At 41.2% G+C, this 19,866-nt stretch overlaps 1 protein-coding gene across 3 annotated transcripts in view; it reads right to left on the bottom strand.

The window, feature by feature from the left end:
- LOC113953826 (cadherin-6) overlaps nt 1–9,815 on the bottom strand; it is a 102,626-nt gene extending 92,811 nt beyond the window's left edge. For 2 of the 3 annotated variants that reach the window (XR_003530029.1, XM_027657454.1), the window contains exon 1: nt 9,651–9,815. The gene's annotated coding sequence lies outside the window, so the exon portion shown is untranslated. Of the gene's footprint in view, nt 1–9,262; nt 9,305–9,650 lie in introns of those variants that run through there. The other variant, XM_027657455.1, reaches the window with a different exon arrangement.
- Between the last annotated feature and the right edge of the window lie 10,051 nt (nt 9,816–19,866).

Raw genomic sequence — 19,866 nt, 5'->3', positions numbered from 1 at the left:
GAGCAAGCCCCATACTGCACTGTCTGAGGACAAAGACCTACTTTCAACACACTGAAGTCTACTGAACTTTTGGCCTTCTAATATGCCTTGTCTTCCCAGAGGCAACATGGTGCTGAGAGACTTGGTTTAGATACGGACTTGACAGTGGTCAGCTAACTGTTGAACTTTATGATCTTAGCTGTCTTTTCCAATCTAAAAAATTATGTGATTCTAACATGCACAGAGCTGGGAAAAGGATCATTATCTTACAAAACAACAGATGACCATGAAACAGTTCCATGGAAGATGAGAAATTTGTAAGGGAAGGAGAATATGGAAAGTTGGGTGGTACCTGAAAACATGTCCTCATTACCCTTTATAGAACACATCCTGTAAATAAAGCTGGGATAACCATGAGTCCTGCACTACCATCAGTAGTGTACATAAAAAAAATATCAAATATTCCACCATGTCACCTTTGAAGTAAGTGAAGAATGGGACTTGAAGCATTATCTGGTTGAGTATCTCCTTCTTATGCTGACCTTGCTATTCCTGCTGGAATTCCAACTGGAAACTGCTGCCACTGCCATAATGTCATACTTTCTACCACCACATTAGCAAAACACACTAAATCTGGGACTTAACAAAAGACCTCTGGTGTTTCGGATTGCACCACCCTGGTGCCAGTCAAACACTTACTGAAGCTGCAAATCACTGGTATGCCCTAGTCTATGCATTTGACCTGCTCAGTTCAGCTTCCAGAAGTAAGTTTTCTGGCTGCTCCTGGCACTGGGATGCCTGCCCATGTTAGGATGCCTGTTGTTAACAGTGAAACCTCCCCCAGCAGCATCATGGCTCCAGCAGCTCTGTCTGTAGTGACCCACAGCCTCTGAGAATGTAACAGATACTTGCTCGTGTCAGGGCTCGAAACTAAATCTGCACCTGAGGGGCCCGCATCACATTGAGGCTGGTTTTAATGCCAGTCTGACAAACATAAATACATACGTAATAAACACAACACACACTTAACATTAAATGACCATTCCAAGAGAACAATACCTGTGGTTCCTAAGGAATTCGAGTATTTACTTTTGCTCATCCAGGATTCAGGATGTAATTGAAACAGGAAAGAAGGATGTGCAGCATATTTTAACCTTCTAGATTTGCAGCAATCAGCTTCTGACCTCACATTTACCATCCTGGTTGAAATTACAACCTGTTGCTAAGGAAAACTGTGTCATACATTTAAGTAACTCTGATATCAAGTAGCTTTGAGATATCTGACAAATCAATTACAGTGGCTTAATGAAGACTTGCTTCAGAAATCCTGCAAAAGAGACCCTACCATGTTACAATATGGTAATACATTTTATTTAATAGCAATATAAATTATATCATGTAAATTATGTCCTGAGAAAAGTGGGAGTCTGTTTTTGTGTTGTTTTCTTGTGGTCTTTTTTTTTCCAAGAGGAAGAGAAGTCCTTCTTAAATCTGTTTCTGATGGAAAATGGTGCTTTGAAAAGCACTGAATTTCAAAGCTGCTCGAGATTAGATAGTCTGCAGAATTGTGTTGATAGCCGTAACTATTAATAATTATGACACACTAGGCCAGCTTTTTTCTTCAGATGCTTATGCCCTGCTTCCTTTTAAGTGCAGATGACCTGAAGACACAGGCACCAGAAGGAAGAATCTGAGCTAAGAGTTGGTTTTAGAGATGCAACACACAGTGACACTTGCACAATGGAAGGATGCTCCCGCTCTGTTCCAGTAGAGCGAGCCAGCAAGTGAAAATCTCAGTCCAGTCCTATGCATCCCTTCTGCAACCGCCCCCAGCCACTGATGGGAGCTGAAGGATAGCAAAGAATCCTTCTCCATGCTGTACAAATGATCTAGGGCTATGTCGCTGAAGGGAATTCAATGGGAAATTATGATTATTCCTTGCACAGGTTTTTTTCCATCCCCATTTTGCTTAGTCTACTATTCAGGGATACAAAGTATACAAATAGTTGGAGGTCATGTTGTGGTCACCATGGAAATAATTGCAAAGCTGTAAATACTTCATTACAGGATCCTGACATCTTGATCCAGAACAGGACTTAAGTATTGGAACAGCCTTGTGGACTTCAGTGCAGTTTATTGGTATGTTTAAAAGCAAACTGCTCTGGGACCAGGTATGATAAGTCAGAGAGATAGAAGAACATGCTTTGTTTATAGCAGAAATAACTTGGTAATTATCAGCAGTGAGAAGGGAAATACCATAGCAGGGCATTCATATTATTTAGACTTAAATGGAGTTTACATGAAATAGAGAGTTTTATAAAACTGGTTGGCACAGCATGAATTGCTTAAAGGGATGTGGCTGGTGGACTTAAAAGATGCTTCTGCATCTTTTCTTTCAACCCTGACAGATAAATTGAGCACCAATTTCACAAAAGAAATTTGCTCCCCAAAAGAGATTCTAACTCTATATATTCCTACTTTGTGATCTGTCAAAGCACTCTTTGCACTGTGCAAGTGAGGAAATAGGTTCTCTTGAATTCTTGCAGTGGTTGATCAATTTGCCAGGCCAGCTCCAAAAGCATTAGGAATAGTAGGTGGTACACAGTTCAGAACCTGGTACTACTTCAATCTAAACTGGCCATATAACTTGTAAATTAAATGAGTCTTTTTTTAATGTGCCTTTTTCTACTTCTCCCTCTATTTTATTTACACTAAGATGAATACCCATGTCAGGGGTACTGGTGTACACCATGTCCTTATTCAAGTTACTTCCCTTTGGCTCACCTTCATATCTATGCACTAGGAATACTACTCCTTAGATGTTTACTAAGCAGGGGTGCTTTGAAATGAATTCATACAGGCACGGACGTGAACAAGAGATAGTGTGGTGTAATCTCTGGTTGCCCCAAACCATGGGCAGCAGCATGCAGAATAGGCAGCATTTTATAAGACCTTTTTTTGATCCTCCTCTCTCCCACAGGCATAAGTAGGTGGAAATGCATGAGGCAGGGAATGGTACAGAAACAGTACAGTCCAACTGGGCCAATGCAGATAGGAAGGTCATCGCCACCTTGCTTGGGGACAGCTCAGATTACTTTCTCCCAGGAATAAGATATTCAGTCTTGTCCTAGATGGCTCTGGAGCTACCCAGCCTCTCCCTTCCCCTCCACACAAAAAACAAGGCTGAACAAACAGGCAAAAAACAACCAGAAAATCCTTTGGGGAGAGTGTCAAAGCAGCTGCAAGGAGTCCTTGAGAAAAATAATTGGCTTTCTTTTGGTTGAAAAAAGAGACACAAATCTAACTTTTTTTCCCCCCATCTGTTCTTTGATCAGCTCCAACAACTAGAGTGAGCAGGAGAGAGGCAGAAGGGTTAACTGAAAGCTGTACTTGCAGTAAGATCCTGGCTCAGCATCCCTGATGTGCTATGGCCTCCTCATATGACCTTGTGCAGGTCACTCACCTCCGCTGTGATTCGCTTCCCCCTACTGTAAAACAAAGCCAATTATATAGGCCAGTCTCGCAGTGGGACTGTATGGTAAAGATGTGGAATTGTGGAAAACTTGAACAGCTTTTGAGTGAAGGCCCCATGTTGACATGTTGATCGACTATTCTTTGTCCGTTCCTTGAAGCAAGACTCCCAAATGGCCACAAAGCATCCTATCTTGTTTTAATAAGTGGGTGTTTTTTCTTTTTTTTTTCTTTTTTTTTTTTTTTTTGGTAGGCTACTATAACTATTGCATTTTGGTTTTGTCCACAAAGATAGTTTTGTCAAATAATGATTGCCAGACTAATGACACCCTAAAGTTAAAAACCACCAGGCACTCAAACAGAATCAATGCAGTAAGGAAACAGATTTCACCTGAATCCTTAGGGTAAAACTAAAAGTAACCGTGCTTTTAATTATTTTTATTACAGTATTGGATCTAGGGGGGATTAGTGAAGAGGACACATGGACACCTTTCTAAGAGAGAGGGTTTTCCCTTGGATGGGAGTGTCAGTACAGAGGTTGGTCCCCGTGCTGCTTGGTGTCAGCACCCCAGCTAGGACCCACAGTCATATATGGTTCTCCCACCACCCCACAGCCTCTCATGCAGGTCTGGATCACCACAACCTTCAAGAATGCTAAGTTGAGATACCACCAGAGGCAAGTATTTTCTTTTAGTTTGGTGTTACCTGCACAACAAAGCAGAGCTACATGCTAATGATTGTGTTGATTAAGCAGCCTTTGTGCTCATAGAAACTATTAGCTGCCAATTGAAATGCACCAGACAGGGAGTAGGAGGCTCTGTTTTACACCAGACAGGCACGCACCTGCAGTACCTGGGGAAACTTGACTAGTGTTTAATTTCTGTGCTAATTTTCAATTCCTGCTGACCCTTCTCCTAGGTCCTCCTGCTCTGGCTCTGCGATTAGATGCAGAAGTGGGAATGCTGGAAAGATACACTACCTATTATCTCACAGGCAGCTGTAAACATTACAGCAAGATAATGAAATTAGTTTAGCTAGGAGGAATTACCGTACCCAGATAGTACAGGACTGATCTCATTCATAAAGTGCTCTCTTCTGTGCATTGCAGTGTGTCACTAGGGAAGAACTGAGGGGTTATGATGGGTATTTATGTTGCAAATCAAATCTAATAGTCACATTCTGGCTAGAATTAAGTACTTTCTGACTATATATAAATATATACGCATATCGTGACAAGACAGGCTAATTAATCCATAAAATATTTGCCCACAATGCCAAAATAAAGCTATTATTGAACAGGCTACTTAACGTATAGGAAGGCTGGCACCGTTCTTGAATGAGACCAGATGGAAATGTATATGCACTTTTGTCTATGTGCCTGGCAAAGAGGAGAGTATGGAGAAGGTGTCTTATGGCTGAGTGTGAAGAAAGATAATGCAGTATCACTGTAATCTTGGATGTTTCAGCATGGTCCTCCTAAGTGCTCTGGCACCACCACAGTTAAACTATCACTTCTTTGCCTAAAGCTTCTTTTTGGAGGTCCAACACCGTAACTCATGAGGAACACCAGGCTAGATGAGCCCCTTCCATCCTGACAGGGCTAACAGACTCCCCTCAGCAGAAGGAGCTCCTCCTCTCCATCAACATTTCTCCTCACTGCTGCTAAAGGGGTCTTTTCTGGTTTGTTTTGAAAGAGAAAAATACTCGAGGAGTGGGCAGCTGCACAAGACTAAACGTACCAACCAATAATATTAATTCACACCACTCTATAAAACAGTCCTGAATTATAGTTATCCTAGTTTCTTCGGGAATGCTCTTGTTAATAAACAAACAAAAGCATAAAACCAAATATGTACAATCTCTGTTTGGGCTTTACAGTGCCAAGTGCACAAATAAAAATAAAAAAAGTGGAAGGCAATGGTGGCAACCAGCCACACCTGGAGAAAGTACAGGAGATGGTCATGGGTACAAGGAGGGATAACCCTGCCTGCAAGGGGGAGAGGAAGCTGCTGATAGGTGGTGAGGATTAGGACACACAGCAAGGCCCTGGAGATGCTTAGGAACCTGAGCCTGGATGGACTCCCAACAGATATCATCCAGTCATTGGGGAAGAACAAAGACTCTTAGGCTGAGATTTACAGCATAGAAAGCCCAACCGGATGTGAAGCACTCCAAGCTTAAAAATGCTTTTATCCAGCACTCTCCCCACCTAGTTTCACTGCTATATCACTCACAGCATAATCCACAGACGATGATGACTTTTTCTGCCGATGTTTTGCATTAATTATACATTCTTCAAGGGTGTTTTTAAAATTCAGACAGGGAGTAATAGTTTGCCCTGTACCTTTTGTTAAGCAATAAAGACAGACAACAGCTGGGTTTCATCATACTAAACATTCCCTCTACATCTCCTCTCTCCCCATCCCAAAGGAAACGGGATATACCTCTCCCCTCACAAAGCACAGTTTTCCCAGACCCCTTGGAAAGGACTGCCATGACTAAGCAAGCATCATAGGCAAACTAGCTGCTACTGGATTTTTATCTCAACTAGAACAAATTTAAACTTAAGAACGCTGCTTTTCCTGCAAGCTGAATACTGCAGAGTGTGCCACAGAACCCTTCACTTCATGTGCAGGATGTGGGACTCACTTTAAAGCCCCTTTATGCTGAGAATGTCCTGAATTTGGCCCCACCATGGCAGTCAGGATACTCACAACTAAGTTTGTCAGCCCTGTTTTAAGAGTAGTGAACCCAATTAATTATTTATTTTTTTAAAAAAAAGGAAAAAGAAGTAAACCCCAAATGATGCAAATACTTTGAAGAAATCAGAACAGGTATTGGGTATTGCAGCTAACTAGGTCTTCAAGGAGTTAATGAAGAACTCTCCCTAACACCCAGCTTCCAAGGTAAAGCCTTCCCACAGACTTATGATAATCAAAAGATACTGAAAACCAATTCTACTTCATTCTGGTATAACTGCAGCAGAGCCACTAGAGGAGTTGCAACCATTATGTAACATGAGGCACCACCACAGTGGGGCCTGCTGCTTCCAATGGATTCTAACCAGTTTTTATAGATTTCAGCTACCTTTCATTTTAGGAATTAGCCACAATTTCCAAGGAGATCCATAAGCAATTTCCTGCACATCTTGAGCCATAATGCTGCAAGATTGCACTAGAAAGAGAACATAATTTAAAAGTAGTCAACAAACGGCAGACGACACACTAAAAAGTTCAGTTAAGCAAGAGACAGAGAAGACCATTTCATGTAAAAACAGATAAATGTCGATGCTCTCTAGATTTGCTTGACCACTACACAGAGCACAGGCATCCACTGCAAAATCCAAAAGTGGTTCCCGCCAAACCCCAAAATACTGCACAATTCTATTAATAAACAGCACATCAGTGTGCTGAGAACTTCTTCAGCCAAAGAAAAAATGATGTAGCAGACCTGAGAGGATAATGGTCTGCAGGGAGGATCCTGCCCAGAGGAACCAAGTGTGCCCTTCAGTAGAAGGCTGCTCACTGAGAGGAGGATCTCAGCTGGTGACAGCACAGGCACATTTGTAACTTCTATCCAGTTCGCATTAGTTTCAAGATCTTCAGTAGAAAGCATGGGGAAAAAAAAAAAATCCTCATTTTTGAATGTGTGCATGTTTGGCTTTGAAGGAAGTCTCTCAACTAAATATTATTGAAACAGCAGATGGCAAAATGCAAACTTTATGAAAGGGAAGGCTGCCTTGAGCGGCAGGTTACCGTTTGCATGGAAGAGCTATGCAAGGTAAGGAGAGGGAGAAAGAGAAGAATCAGAAATTGAAATGTGTATTTCTAGCTGAAGGACTTGGTTAGAAAATGATGACCATGTCTATAAACGTAATCTTTCATGTGCTGGCATGGAGATATGAAAGAGCTGTGAACTGGTGTGAAAGCTAAAATACCTAGAGGGACTAATAAGTCCCTACGGGGATGCCAGTTCCTTAAATGCCTGCAAGGGATAATTGCAGAGAACTGCAACAGGACTGAATCAATGCCATTTTCCCTGGAAAATAAATTTAAAAAAAGTATTGCTGCCTCCGATTATGTTATTTTGAAAAGACTGGCTACTTTCCTCTTCTCTCCCCCAGCTCAAAAGTCAACTGCAATCCACTAGAAATATTTCCAGAAGATTATGGTGCAGCTGAAAGCCAGAAGCATATGAAATTATATATTTACTGTGTCAGATAATATCTGAGAGGAGAGGTAAAAGGGATTCAGCCTTACAGTCTTTATTGGCATATTTGGGCTGTTTAAAGGAGCTATCTAATTTTGTCATTGTTGCCAGGTCTTTAAAACTGTATATATCCATGATAAAGGAATCTACTTAATCTTGATCACAAGGCTCCAAGCCCTACCTGACTCTCCTGTGACATGCAAACTTATTGCCTTTAAACAGGAATCAGAAAAAAAGAAATAGCGATGCACCATTACCCATAGCATTATATTGCTCAGGAACAGATGTTAATCAATTTTATGGAATGTTTTAAGTAACATGCAAGCACTTTTGCACAGAATTGTCTGCATAATAGAGATTTCAGCCAAGCAAATACAGGAGATAAGCCTTTATCTTGACTGGGAGAGTTATGTCTATTTTGATTAAAACCAAAGGGGTTGCACATTCAAGCAATTTTATTCCCTTGGAAGTATGTCATTTCCAGGCTGCTATTACATATGGTCCTGTGACAAAAGGGAATGGAAATAACCTTGCTCTTTATTGTAATGTTCTCCTTGTGCAAATGTTCATGCACATAACTCATGAACTACACATGTAGGATGTACATTCCATCCTCACAGATTCCTGAATAGACAAGAACTGCACTCTTTATTTCAGCTGTGATAGAAGAACAGTACATTTGAAGAAAGGACTGACCTTACACTCTGTAAGTAATCTGTGCTGCACAATCTCTCATGCAGTACCAACAGAACTTTAAAATCCCACATCACCCACTAATACAACGAAAAAGGTGCCCCATCATCTCGACTCATATAAAAGTAGTAGTTGTGCCAACATGCTGGGAGTAATTCTGGTCATTAAACTTCTTGGTCCTCGAATGTCATCAGGAGTTACTTAGGCGACCATCCACTTGCACTTAAAAAGTACTGCATTTAACTCTCCGTAAAATATGGATTTTATTGCAGCAGTGACAAGACTCCTTTCCACTGCCACTGACCTCTACTGCTATTGCTTATCTCTTGACTCAACCTTTTGCATGAGAATGCACACATGTAGTATGCATACTGGTTTCCCTATGTGTGCATATAAGTAGGTGGTACATACATATGAATATTAAAATAGTTTAATCTAGCTGACATACAAAATATGTTACCAGCTCCTTAGAAACATTTACTACATAACCAAATTCAGTGCTTTCTTTCTGCAATTATAGAACTTCTCTTCTGTAAAAATGCTTGTACGCCTACCTTCTTACTTCCCACCACCTCCACCACTTCCCAACCCCTTCCTTTATCAAAGACTTCACATTTGTCAATTCCTGTAACGTCCTCAGATCTGCCCGCTCTGCCCCCTTCCTTGTGCTGAGGGAGCGCCTCATTTCAACTGTGCTCTACATTCAGTTCTGCACTTTGCCTCGGATTCTGCTCATGATCCGAAGGCTTTTGCCCTGTATTCATGTCATAGCAAGTAAGCAGTGTCAAGAAATCGAGACAGACTTTTAAAATTATTATTATTTTCTAGTTATTCATTGTTCTGTTGTTGTTATTACTAATCATTACAATTGTTCTCTTCCAAGCACACGCGACCCTTCTCCCGCTCTCACCACCGCTCCTCGCCCGAAATGTCTTGCTGGCGATAACAATCCCCAGGAAAACGCCGCATCCCTTCGCCCGACTTACAAGGCCAGCAAATGTGGTTCCCCACACGCCCCTGAGCGCCGGGCACACAGTGGAGCCCCGGGGGGGGGTGGGGTGGGGGGGTCACCCCAGCGCGGCAGTGGGGGGCAGAGCCCTCCGCAAGACAGCTGCCAACTTTGCAAAATAAGTGTTGTCATCCCCCCCCCCCCCCCCCCCAAACACCATTCCCAATAACCACAACAAAAAAAAAAAAAAAAAAAGAAAAAAAAAGGAAAAAAAAAAAAAAAGAAAAGAAGGCAACTGGCTGGTGGCAGCTGGAACTTGCCCCTACAGCGGTGCAGAGCATCTACTTACCGGCACGCAGGGGCGGCGTGGCCGAGCCTCACCCGGGTCGGCGGTACGGCTCCCCAGCCCCTTCTCCCACCGCTCAGCTTCCCTGCCTCGCACTAAGTCTCCCGCTCGGCCAGCAGCACTTTTTAACTCCGGCATGCAGGCAGCCCGAGCCGATGGGGCTCTCTATCTGATTGGTTTCCATTCACTGCTCCTGATTAATAAAAAAAAAAAACAAGAACAAAAAACAGAGGGGGGGGGGGGGGGGGGGGGGGGGGGGGGGGGGGGAGAAAAGCCAAACTCCTCCCTCCTCGCTCGCTTCCCTGGCAGGCGCACACACACACACCGCACACACACGCACCCGCACCCCTGGCGCCGGCGCTGCGGCTGCCGGGGCCGCCGGAGCTGCCGCACTGGGGCCGTGCGGGCGCGGACCAGGCGCGCAGCGGGCGCGGAGCCGGATCCTCTGGGCGGGAAGAGATTTGCAACTGAATGCGGTGGGAGGGCAGAGGGGGAGGGCTGTGTTAGGGAGCCCCCCTTTCCCCCTCCAGTGCCGTTCCATGCTTGAGGTGGAGGACAGCCAGCTTCTTCCCAATCGTTTGGCAGTGATAGCTAAAGCAGAATAAAACCGGAGGAGGGGGAATAAAGAGGAGGCATGCTCCTGTGTTGTGAACCGTGTGTTTGCGTTGTGCGGCTTCGCATCCTCAGAGCCGGTCTCAAGTCCTTCTCTCGGCACCTGAGATGCCCCGCTGGTCTTTTCCCACACTTCCCAGGAACTTCTGGACTTGATGAATCAAGAAATTTCAGTGAATTATTAATGGAGATGATACTTCGTGGGGGTTATCACATGTGGCGGTTTCTATGTGAATGGGAATCAGCGGAGGAGGATTTTCCAGATGCCTGCCTTTGCTTGGTCCCTGTCTTCCCAGAGGTCTCCCCGCTCACGAGGTTATGACTAATCTTAATGCAGAACGAACTGAAATCTCAGCGTTTGTTGTGGGACTTATGGAACCCCTCTGCACACATACAAACTCCCTCCTCCCCACGGCTCCCCTACATCTAACCTGAAATGGGGCTTTAGGTTTTTTTAATCTAAATATTAAATGACAAGATGGAAATTACCTGCCAGTTTATTATTTACCTGACATGAGTCTATTCCAATTCAGCTGCACAGTGTCCCCTTAAGATTCATGGCAAATGTTGCTAGAAGTGAAGCTTTCTGCCATTTGCCTCTCACATCTCCACAGTCTTAGATTTGACCTTTATGATTTTTTTTCCCCTGCTAGTCAGCCTAAAGTCATCTTGTTTTTCTTTCTTTCTTTTTCCTTTCCTTTTTCTTCTCTTCCTCCTATACACCTTTCACAATTTCTGCTTGTTGTATGTCTTAAGGATGGGTCTGTGCTGGCTCTAAGCCACCTTTGTGTCCTGTTTCTGGACCATTTCAAGGCTTTTAGTATAATTTAAATATCCTGAGCACCAGGAATTCAGGTAGCAATCTTGCTGCTTGTGATGTAATTTCTACAGTGCTGCAGCACCATGTCCACAGCATAGCTGTTATCCCTGAAACTGGTCTTGTTGCAATATGTGGAATATGTAAAATTTTCTTAAGAAAGATTAGTCTTAATATTTGATCTTTGCATACTTTCAAGCCTAATCGACAAGAAGGGAGATTTAATCCATGAAACAGATAATATGTAAGCTCTAAGTGATGTCCAGGTGTTAGAGAAACAAATTACTTATTGGTAGAATTGTATTGTTAAAGTTTAGGACTTGACATGCCTCAGTGATCTCAGACCTAGGAGGAAGGTAACAAAACTTGGGAAGAAGAATGTGCCACTGATAGTGGACACAAAGAGTGCAGAACTTGTGGACCACAAGGACTTCTAGCAGAACTCCCAAGACAAGGAAGAAACTATTAAAACCAACTCCGTAATTGTGCTTCAAATCAGCTCCAACTGGGTAAAAGGTAAGTCCAGCATGGGGAGATTGCAACTACCAAGACATGGACCACTGACCCAAGAAACCCATTAACTTAAGAGAAAGATCAAGTATGGGATTAATTAGCATGAGAAGTGAGAGAATCATTAATCAATTGAAGATGGAATATTAATTAATAGGAGAACAATGTAACTAGTAGCCAATGAGCACTAATTCCTTTGCTGAAATGTGTGAAAGTTTTGATAGTTGGTGTGCTTGATTTGTGGAATACCACTGAGCAGCCAGGCTTGTGCAATTGTGAAATAAATAATATCTCGAGTGTGTAATTACTGCCTTGTTGCACACTGGATAACAAATCAGATTTTCGTGGACAACAGGCTCCTTAAGGAAGCCTTCAAGCTATTCTGCACTGTCACTGTGTTGGTAGAGTCCTTCTTCAGCGCAACATCAGGCTTTTAAGGAACTCTGTATGATACCTGCAAAAGCCAAAGCAGTGTAAAGAGGCTGGATTCTGCTTTATATATGTTTGTGAACTCTACTTAAGTAAATCACCTGGAAAAGCCAATTAGGTACCACTGCCATTATCTGGCCATTTTAGTCTTTCCATGGCACAGTTTTTCCAGCCTGCAGATCATTTTGATTGTTCTTCTTTGAACTTCTCCTAGTTCTCTCATTATTTTTTTTTCCAGCAATGACAAGTCAGAAGCTCAGTGAGTATTTGCAGAGTATTCCCACAGGAGCTTTCTGAATACAGTCTATCTCTCTGTTATGACACACCACATTTGCAGGCTTTCTTGTTCCCTGCCATATTGCATTGTCAATGTCTGATTCACTGCCCACTCTGACCCTGAGGTCTCCTTGGGCATTATTCATTCCTGGATGTGTCACATTCTGGTTAACTTTAATAAAGTTGGTTTTACTTATTTTTTTATTTTATTCTAATTTTTTTTTATTAATTCCTCAACCAGGGTGGGATTATTTATGTCCAAGAAGGACTTTTTTATTTTTGTCAAAAAGGAAGAGTTAGTGCAGGAACTGTTGTGTTCTCCAGAGCATGTGCATGAGATTTTCATCTTCTAATTAATTATATGAATTTGTGGATGACAATTTTAAGTCTATAACTGTGTGAAGAAAGCTTCTTTTCATTTTTGAGGTACATTTTCAGGATGGGGCTTTTCTTTCCCAACCCTCTTTTATTGATAGCTTTAATGATATTAGAATTCACAGAGTAGATCACATTATTAGCCCATGAAGGGTCCTGCACCTGATACATTAGCTGACTAAAAGGCTCAGCTAGGATTGTGAAAAGCAATCAAAATCAGGATTGGTTGAAAACAACTTCCCTGTCATGAAGTGGAGAATTTAAAAAGGCTCAAAGAAGGACTGAATGTTTATGAGTCTAGCTAAGACTCTAAAACTGGAAAGGAGATAAAAATTGTTTTCAGGTCGTGAACAAATCTCATATTTGGAAATCAGGATGAGTACTCCAGGTAAAACATACACCTACCTTGCCCAATCCTATCTTGTCTGTGGATCTTCTCTGAAGCAAGCATTATTGCCCATGGACTGACACTGAATTAGCCAGGATGAAGATCCAAAGTGGCAACTTCTACCTCTGCAGTCTCTTTGGAATACCCAAACCCTGCAGACTGTCCACGAATGTCATGGACAGTCCATGAATGTCCGTGAATCTCAGTCACCAGCACAGAAACAAAGTACAACATGAGCTAGGAACATATGATGGTATTATCTTAGCTATGCAGGAGAAGTCCTGTTTCCAAACAATAAAGGATGTCTGTCTGGGATTTAAAGACTAAAAAGCCACCTGTGGTACACTACAAGCTGCAGTATCTATGAATGTCTCACTTTGTAACTCCATACTTCAGAGTTTTCCCAGCCCTGCTTATCTTCTAAACACGAAGAGGGACCTTACTCTGAATTTATAAAGGAGAAACCTCAATCTAAGAGAATTTTTCTTCACTCTTTCTGCTTTTTCTTTTTTATCAGGGGGTGGGGAGCTTTGCTTTCTCAAGCTTGAATGCCATATCTTCCAAGTCTGTAAGCCCAGTTTTGTAGATATATGTGCAGTGATCAAGGATTAGCCAGGTGATTGTAGGGACTGAGATAACATCACAATTTACCTTTCTTCTAGCAAGATGTGCTTCTCATAGCACTTAAACAGACCCCTTGTGTTTTCCTAGTCCTAGCCTCTTGCAAATACAAAAGAAAGAGGGTAGCACAAAACGCTTTCCCATCTTCTCCTCTCCATTCCCCTGATCTACTTGACCTCTGGAGGAATGATGGTTTGCTAGGTGGATTCCAGTGATTGCATGTAGCCCTGCGTAGCATATTTGTTCCTCTGCTCTGAATAGTTTTGTTCTTTGTCAATGTCCTTCATCCTGTGAAGCCCCCAAAATTGTATAAAGAGATTATTTCAACAAATCTGAATGCCTTGTTCTAATTTGAATTTTTTACGTGCTTTAGCCCCTCCTAGAAGTGACGAAGAAAAGCAGATGATAGCTTGATTGGTTGCTTCATAAGCCACATGAGGAAATACTCCATTTCTGCCTATTCCATGGATGGTTTAAGGTGCAAGAGATCCCCACTGTGAGATACAAACGAACAAAGAAGAAAAATTTGCATCAGATCTTGCTGATTTTATGGAGATATTATGCAACCTGCTTGGTTTTTCTTAGCTTGCTGTCTTAACCTCTCAGGTGCCTTCCAAGTAGGGAACCTGGTACTGCAAATTCTTGCAGTTTCATGGCTTCTTGAATGTCTAGCTCTCCCTGTTTCAATGGTGAAAGTCAGGGAATGAAGATAATTAGAAAATAGTAGTAATATTTTTGGTTTACCCTTGAAATAGTTGTATTTATTTATTAATAGTGTAGCTCCTCTGAACAAACTGGAACTTGTGTCTTCTTGTCTAGGCCAAAGATGAGAATTTATTTTCAAAAATATTCTGCAAATTCAGTTTTCCAGTCAACTAACATGTTAGCTATTCCTCTGCTGCTCTGGGTACATCTGAACTGTTTCAAAGAAACACAGTTTTTCTTCGAGGAATAACTACTAGTTCTGAGTTGAATAATCCTGACCATTATGGCCCTTCACCAGTTTTTCCATTGGTGTCTAGTCCATGTCTTTTTTTTTTTTCCTTAGGGATGGCAAAATCAATCTCATTTTGGATTAAGCTCATACTGAAACAGATATTTTCAGAACCGTCATACACCTCTGAATTCCTTACCTCTCCTAATTCCAGTGGTATTAAAATATCGCAAGAACAGCTGTTGTTATGTTGCTTGTAGAGTCATTACAGAATTGTGCTGTGAAAATAATTACAGACTTGTGTTGTGAATGTAAAGAGCTAAAGGGTGGCAGGTAAGTTTCATATACATCTAGTTTAGGTATATTCAGCTGAACCGAACCTTTCTATTTCAGGGTTCACCCCTCACTCATTGCAAACTACAAGGAAACTCTGCTGTTAAAATTGATAGTAACAGCATCTTTCACCTTTTGCATTACCAATATGTCTGATTGATCATTCCTGACAGAAGCATAAAAATGTCAATGTATCAAATAAGATGGGCAAATAGCAGCTAATGCCTTGGGAGTTTCGTTGCCTCAGCAGGTACATGAAGTTATAATTGCTCTAATCAGCACCCCTACAAGGAGCTAGCACTTCAGCATGCCAAACTTGCCATAGAAAAGGCATGAAAGGATGGAAATTTTTCCCATTCAAAACACCATAGAGATCAACTAAATCTCAACCAGTATGATCTTTAAAACCTAAAGCTTACATCATTAGGATAAGTGAGATGCTAACACACATCTACATGCGTGGGATAGCAGCAATGGAAAATAAGATTCTATCCCTCTAGCTCAATAATCATTATACAATAAAATCAGTTCATGACCAAGTTTCACTGTAAGTCATCCAGCTACAGTTAGACTCTTGATAAATTCCTTGTAACTGATAAGGAATGTTATCAGTGATCATCTGATGCTGCTGCTGTAGGAGTTATTAGCTGTGGGCACTAGTCAGAATCTGTACATGTTACCACTTTCCACATGCAATGTTATTGTAGCAAAATTGGAAGTCAGTGCCATTTTTCCAGCTCTGTCCAAGTTTTGGGTGCTTTGGGAATATTTTACAAGATGCACATAAACATTTTTCAAGAAATAACTTCATTTTCTGAAAAAAACCCAAAACCCAAAACAAAACATCCTTTTAATTTATTGTGGAACCTGCAGAACTTTTCTACAAGATTGCATTTGCTGTTATAAAGCTCCATTTTGGACATGAAATCTATTATTTGTTTGTGTGAAGCTAACATTCTTACCAGTCCCCTGTCTCTTTGTATAGTTGATTCTGTCTTCTCTAAGGGCTCAAACTTTTTGTGTAAGTTACCACGGTTTAACCAGTTATTCCTCACTGCCTGAGCCACAGTGACTGTCTGTGGGTACTCTCAGATGGTAGAGAACACCATGTAATTTGATTTAGTCAATCCCTTTTCACTGTGGACTAGGCTGAAAAGAATTATCTTCCATTTGTCCCTGGCTAAGAGTGCCTATATGAACAGGTACTATGCTTCAGCTAATGTAGGCTACTCACTGTGCAGTAATAACTTGCTTGTGAGTCTGACATGAACATACTTTGTATTTTAATAACCTCTGGAGAATTGACTGTCTTTTCTACCTCTGCTTGCACAGCACCTAGTACAATGGGAGGAAAAGCACTAAAAAAGTCGTGCAAATAATTAATACATCAAAATCACAGTGTATTTTTCAGTAGTTCACACACAGGCACATCCACTTGCAGATTTCCTGGCCCAAAGGATTTGTCACTTAAATCCAACTGAAAGGCAATACTAAAGAGGAAAATGAAGAGATGAAGTGAGTTAAGATTCGCGCAGCAGGTCAGTTAGATAAAATCCAGACCTGATTCCTACTCCACTCTAGCTCACACCAGTGTTTTATCCTCTTATTCACAGTGCTTGTCACTGCTAGTTCCTACCAAAGGTTTCAATCCAGGCATATCTTTATCATTTCTCAGATAAGTATTGCTGAGAACCACAGGTCACTCCTTCCCCCCAGCTGATCAGTGCCTCCTTCTCAGGATTAGGATTTAGTCCAAATCTTCATCTTTCCTGATAACGGTGTTGACACATACACTTGTCTGTTAGGTTGGGTCATCTACACAGTGAATAGTATATAATTTTTGAGTAGTTTTTGAAAAAGTGGTGCTTTCCTTTCCCCACTTTTTGATTTATAGAGTCTCAAGCATGTTCCTTGCATGGCTGCAATGACCTATGCAGTTACAGCAGGGCTGAATTGTGCAACACACACACATACACACACCACTTACACTAATGTTGCAAATGTACATTGCATTTTTCTGAACAAAGCAGTTTGGGTCATTTCCCCCTCTTCTGCCTGTGGGTTGGTCACTCCTGCCTCTGCTTCAGAGTTTTGTCATCAAAACCGTCTATGGGATGTGCTGTAAACTGGTCACAGAAACAATATCGTTAAAAATTACTCTTGACAAAGTTAGTTTTGTAACTTAGACCATTTGAGTCACCTGCTGTACTGACAAATCTGAGGCAATGATGAACTACTGCACCTCTGCGTATGTGCAGGAGAATGGTGGTTGGGGGAAACTTCTTAAATGACTATGTAATTTGAAAAAATGTAGTATCACATTACACATTAAGAGATACATTCCTTTTTCAGGAGGAATTACGTAGCAGCATAATAATTAAAATGATAAAAAATCCTTAGGACATTTGTGAAAAATAGTGCTCTAGCCATATACAGAACTTGAAGCGAGCTTTGTAGTAGCATTTACTTGAGCTAATGTCTGCCTTTCTAATTGACAACTGTTACTGTCATCCCAGAAGAGACAAACACCCTTTGCACTACAGTTCTTTGTATGCTACTCGCTATATCTAAGAACATAGTTTGCTGTTCCTGATGTTTAGCTGAAGGCAGGGGCCTAGCAAAGTTCTTCATGAAATGTCACATTGGCTATTTTATTCTGCCCTACAATATGTCTTCTTTTTTTTTAACCATCCTCCTTCTTTTTAGAATTCCTCTCATCTATTTCCTCACAAAAACCTTCATCTGAAGGTTGGAAATTGCAAGTCCTTGTGTCTTTCTTTGAAGCCACCAAATGAACAAGTCATTAGAGACCTCTTTGTGATCCCAGTTTTTAGAGTCCAGTGACGACAACATTTTCATAACTTTCTCGTCCCTACCAATTGTGGATGTAAAACTTTTGTTACTGCAGGAGAGCGACACTAATTTCAGTCTGCATCTTAAGAGGGCAGGGGTACTTTGAATTTAAGTGGGTGTCTAAATTTCAAATGAAGGTCTGATTGCAGCTGAAAATATAGAAATGCCTATGCAGTGTTTGTAAATACATATACTTTGCCTAGAAGACTAAAATTTTTAATATTTCCAGCTCATCTGCTTCCATTCTGGTTACTTGTAACCCCTTGTCCTAATCCTTCAGGATTTCTTACGTGGTTGCCCAGTCATCCTCCATCCTGCACCCCCAAGCCCTGGCAGTTTCAGGGAACTTGTAGAAACCAGGAACCAAAATCTTGGTAGAATTTTTTATTACTCCCTTCAAATGGAATTGCACAGCTACCCTATTGGCAGCATTAGAATAAAGTCCCTAAGGATGAGGCATCTCACTACAGGTTACCATGAAATGCAAAGGAAATATTAAAACTGCATGCAGCTGGCCACTCAGCCTGGTATTAATGTAATTCTGGGTCATTTTTCCTTAAATGAAGAGAAATATTCTCTCCTCTGTAAAAGATTTCCAGACAGAAAGAGAAGCAGCAACCTTTTATTTTACGTTTAATGAGAATAGCCCCCACTAGAAAAGAACATATTGTCAGGACCTTTTTTATTTACTTTCTCAATTAGTAACAAACTGTGATAGTAATTCACAAGAGAATTAACACACTGCCCTCTGCATTTCACTGTCTCCTTTTCTTGTAGCTATTTTAGGAACTGCAACGCTGTGGGATACACCTAGTTCCTGTTAATAAGTACTGTACTGAAAAGGAGAAAGCTAAACATCCTCTACTCAATCCTTTTTCTAACCTCTTATTCAGTCAGCCTTCTAGTAGGGTGGGAAACATTTTAGCAGGAATTAGACTGTTACAGGTAGGGTTTTGTAGGAAAAGACCATCTTGTAGTTGAATGAAAATAAGTATGCTAGTGAACACCCATGATAATACAGGGGAAGACAGTAGCCGCTGTGAAATTCCTGCTGGAAATATTAGTTTATTGACCTAGGTTGTAGCTCTACTAGTTAATTGGAAACATGCTGAACTTTGGGCACCTGAGTAGTCCACTCAAGTCTGGAGTGTTTGTCTTACATCTTTGTTGAATCAGGGTTTGAGATACTATAGGATTTGGCACCTACAGTAAGCCCCACTGCAGACTACAAAGAGTTAAAAAATCTTGTTTACATGTTCTCCTTGAACTGAATGGAGAAATGTTTCCTGAACCCAAAGGCTTTGTTTCACATTTGAAATACTGTATAGCCTACTTGAATATTTTTGTAATGCTTAACATTAGCATCTCTCACACAGTTTACATTACTTTGACTTATGGAGGTCCCACTGTGGCGGATTGGGAAAAACTAAAGTTCTGTGTTAGTAAACCCATGACAGAAAAAGGAGGCAATTATCTCTTACTTTAAAAGCTTCGAAGTGTAATTCTTGCAATTAATTCCTACAAGGTTCAGAGAATCTAGGCTGGATTTGGTTTATGGTAGATATTTACATTCTCTTTGGATCAGCTGTATATTTATATATGAGAACAGTGATTTCAATAACAATCTTCTTCTTAAACTTGCAAATCAAATGCCCCCCCCCATGGGGCATCTGATGTAAATTAGTTAGAAGTCCAGCTGAGTATCTGGTGCTATGGACAAAAATAGTTTTCTTGGCATGTCTTTGCCCCCTCCAAAAAAAAAAAGTTTATAAGGCTCTTTCTTGCTCTTTCATTTTCTGCCATATGACTAGTTATGTATTAGCTAAACACCACAGTAGGGAAAATGCCCAACAACTATTTGGAGGCATAAAAACAGCCTCATGTAGCACACACCCAGTAGAAACATAACCCATAGGAGCTGTTGGGGTGGGGCCTTAGGAAAGAGCCATAATTTATAATTGGCCACTGTTCATCTGATAAAAAAGAGTGAAACTGTGAGTTCAGAAAGGACTTAAAAATGTGAACCTGTCAAAGCTCGTGCATTGTATTTGCTTTGGATAGTGCATTAACA

The sequence above is a fragment of the Corapipo altera genome, unplaced genomic scaffold (assembly GCF_003945725.1).
Source record: "Corapipo altera isolate COAL_440 unplaced genomic scaffold, ASM394572v1 66, whole genome shotgun sequence".
In the NCBI taxonomy this organism is placed as follows: domain Eukaryota; kingdom Metazoa; phylum Chordata; class Aves; order Passeriformes; family Pipridae; genus Corapipo; species Corapipo altera.
Note: the sequence above shows the minus strand (reverse complement) of the source record. Positions and strands in the feature narration are given on the sequence as shown.